The sequence below is a fragment of the Megalopta genalis genome, unplaced genomic scaffold (assembly GCF_051020955.1).
Source record: "Megalopta genalis isolate 19385.01 unplaced genomic scaffold, iyMegGena1_principal scaffold0472, whole genome shotgun sequence".
Classification (NCBI taxonomy): Eukaryota; Metazoa; Arthropoda; class Insecta; order Hymenoptera; family Halictidae; genus Megalopta; species Megalopta genalis.
Genome location: NW_027476541.1, coordinates 21,509 through 25,571, shown reverse-complemented (window position 1 = coordinate 25,571; position 4,063 = coordinate 21,509). Strand labels below are relative to the sequence as shown.

The 4,063-nt window shown below is 37.2% G+C and overlaps 1 pseudogene; it reads left to right on the top strand.

Annotated features, from left to right (window-relative positions):
- Positions 1–1,407: 1,407 nt before the first annotated feature.
- On the top strand, positions 1,408–2,610 carry LOC143263341 (histone-lysine N-methyltransferase SETMAR pseudogene; annotated as a pseudogene).
- Positions 2,611–4,063: the final 1,453 nt, after the last annotated feature.

Here is a 4,063-nt window from a genome sequence, read left to right as displayed (position 1 = left end):
GTTGAAGATAAATCATGTATATCACAAGTATTTGAAGCTAATCCATTTGTTTCGCGTGGATTCGAAGATCAGCCTTCTACTTCGCATTGATTTGAAGTTAAATCATGTGTTTCGCATGGATTTGAAGCTAACTCGCTAGTTTTGCATGCTGTTGAAGCTTATTCATGAACATCACAAGTATTTGAAGCTAAACCATTTGTTTCGCAAGGATTCGAAGATCAGCCTTCTACTTCGCATTGATAAGAAGCTAAATCATGTGTTTCGCTTGGATTTCAAGCTAACTCGTTTGTTTCGCATGCAATTGAAGCTAAATCATGTATATCACAATTATTTGAAGCTAAACCATTTGATTCGCATGGATTTCAAAATAAGCCTTCTACTTCGCATTGATTTTAATCTAAATCATCTGTTTCGGATGGATTTAAAGCTATCTCATTTTTTTCGCATGCAGTTCAAGATAAATCATGTATATCACAGGTATTTGAAGCTAAACCATTTGTTTCGCATGGATTCGAATATAAGCCTTCTAAATCGCATTGATGTCAAGCTAAATCATATGTTTCGCATAGATTTGAAGCTAACTCGCTAATTTTGCATGCTGTTGAAGCTTATTCATGTATATCCCAAGTATTTGAAGCTCAACCATTTGATTCGCATGGATTTGAAGATAAGCCTTCTACTTCGCATTGATTTTAATCTAAATCATGTGTTTCGCATGCATTTGAAGCTAATCGTTTGTATCGCATGGAGTTGAAGCTAAATCATGTATATCACAAGTATTTGCAGCTAAACCATTTGATTCGCATGGATTTGATGCAATGCCATCTACTTCGCTTTTATTTGAAACTGAATCATGTGTTTCTCTTGAATTTGAAGCTAACTAGTTTGTTTCGTAGTGCAGTTGAAGCTAAATCATGTATATCACAATTATTTGAAGCTAAACCATTTGATTCGCATGGATTTCAAAATAAGCCTTCTACTTCGCATTGATTTTAATCTAAATCATCTGTTTCGCATGGATTTAAAGCTATCTCGTTTGTTTCGCATGCAGTTGAAGATAAATCATGTATATCACAGGTATTTGAAGCTAAACCAGTTGTTTCGCATGGATTCGTAGATAAGCCTTCTAAATCGCATTGATTTCAAGCTAAATCATGTGTTTCGCATGGATTTGAAGCTAACTCGCTAGTTTTGCATGCTGTTGAAGCTTATTCATGTACATCACAAGTATTTGAAGCTAAACCATTTGTTTCGCAAGGATTCGAAGATCAGCCTTCTACTTCGCATTGATAAGAAGCAAAATCATGTGTTTCGCATGGATTTGAAGCTAACTCGTTCGTTTCGCTTGCATTTGAAGCTAAATCATGCACATCACAAGTATTTGGTTGGTGCGTATGAAATGTCGGATTCTCTTTACATGCGGACGTTTGTCTCCCTGTTTTCGTTATACTTTTGTCTTTGACATAACCTCATTCATAGTCGTATTGTCCATTGCCAGAGACTCATTTCAGCAAAATAGGTTTTCTCGAAGGTCTTCCCTTTTGTTATTTCTTTTAAGTTTATTGCCGATATGAATTCTGCCGACATTCGCGTCATTTTCTTATATGAGTACAAACTTGGTAATAGTGCTGCAAAAGCTGCACGCAACATAAACCAAGCGTTTGGGGAGAATACGGTTAACGATCGGAAAGTGCAGCGTTGGTTCGAAAAATTTCGGACTGGCGATTTTTCACTGCAAAATGAGCCGCGCGGAAGACCCAAAACGTCTGTGAAGAATGATGACCTGAAGGCTCTAGTGGAAGCGGATCCAGCCCTATCCACGAGGGAACTTGCTATCAGGATGAAAGTTGACCATACAACGATATTGAGACACCTTTCTGAGATTGGCAAGGTTAAGAAGATGGACAAGTGGGTACCACACGCACTGACAGAGCGAAATAAGCTGGATCGGTTAAACGTATGCTCATCATTGCTAACCCGATTTCACCGAGAGCCATTTTTCGATCGGATCATTACGTGTGACGAAAAATGGGTTCTTTATGACAATAGAAAGAGGTGTGCTCGGTGGCTTGACAAGGATGAGGTTTGTGCCCATACTCCAAGGCTATCGCTTCATCCACGGAAGATTTTGTTCACAGCTTGGTGGAACGCGGCTGGGGTAATCCATTATTCGTTCCTTCGACCTGGGGAGACAATTACGGCCGAAAAGTACTGCCAGTACATTGATGAGATGCACGATAAGTTAAAAATTGTACGCCCATCGCTTGTGAATCGGCATGGCCCGCTACTGCTCCATGACAACGCTCGGCCGCATACATCGCACAAAACAATTGCGAAACTGAACGAACTGGAATATGAAGTTTTGCAGCATCCACCATATTTACCGGATCTCTCGCCGACCGATTTTCATTTTTTCAAGCATTTAGAGCTGTTTTTAAGGGGCAAACACTATGAAAATGAAGACAGTCTAAAAAACTCGATATCAGAGTTTATTAATTCTAAAGACCAAAATTTTTTTAAGACAGGCATCTACGCTTTAAAATCTCGTTGGGAGAAGTGTATTGAAGCGAATGGAGCATACTTTGATTGAATAAACAGCTTTTGAAGAAAGATATGCAGTTTTATACAATCACTTAAGAATCCGACATTTCATACGCACCAACCTAATATTTGAAGCTGAACCACTTGTTTCGCATGGATTTGAAGATAAGCCTTCTACTTCGCATTGATTTGAAGCTAAATCATGTGTTTCGAATGGATTTGAAGCTAACTCGTTTGTTTCGCATGCAATTGAAGCTAAATCATGTATATCACAATTATTTGAAGCTAAACCATTTGATTCGCATGGATTTCAAAATAAGCCTTCTACTTCGCATTGATTTTAATCTAAATCATCTGTTTCGGATGGTTTTAAAGCTATCTTGTTTTTTTCGCATGCAGTTGAAGATAAATCATGTATATCACAGGTATTTGAAGCTAAACCATTTGTTTCGCATGGATTCGAATATAAGCCTTCTAAATCGCATTGATGTCAAGCTAAATCATATGTTTCGCATAGATTTGAAGCTAACTCGCTAATTTTGCATGCTGTTGAAGCTTATTCATGTATATCACAAGTATTTGAAGCTAAACCATTTGTTTCGCAAGGATTCGAAGATCAGCCTTCTACTTCGCATTGATTTCAAGCTAAATCATGTGTTTCGCATGGATTTGAAGCTAACTCGTTAGTTTTGCATGCTGTTCAAACTAAATCATGTATATCACAAGTATTTGAAGCTAAACCATTTGATTCGCATGGATTTGATGCAATGCCATCTACTTCGCTTTTATTTGAAACTGAATCATGTGTTTCTCTTGAATTTGAAGCTAACTAGTTTGTTTCGTAATGCAGTTGAAACTAAATCATGTATATCACAATTATTTGAAGCTAAACCATTTGATTCGCATGGATTTCAAAATAAGCCTTCTACTTCGCATTGATTTTAATCTAAATCATCTGTTTCGCATGGATTTAAAGCTATCTCGTTTGTTTCGCATGCAGTTGAAGATAAATCATGTATATCACAAGTATTTGAAGCTAATCCATTTGTTTCGCGTGGATTCGAAGATCAGCCTTCTACTTCGCATTGATTTGAAGTTAAATCATATGTTTCGCATGGATTTGAAGCTAATCGTTTGTATCGCATGCAGTTGAAGCTAAATCATGTATATCACAAGTATTTGAAGCTAAACCATTTGATTCGCATGGATTTGATGCTATGCCATCTACTTCGCTTTTATTTGAAACTGAATCATGTGTTTCTCTTGAATTTGAAGCTAACACGTTCGTTTCACATGCAGTTGAAGCTAAATCATGTATGTCACAAGTATTTGAAGCTGAACCATTTGTTTCGCAAGGATTCGAAGATCAGCCTTCTATTTCGCATTGATTTGAAGTTAAATCATATGTTTCGCATGGATTTGAAGCTAATCGTTTGTATCGCATGCAGTTGAAGCTAAATCATGTATATCACAATTATTTGAAGCTAAACCATTTGATTCGCATGGATTTCAAAATAAGCCT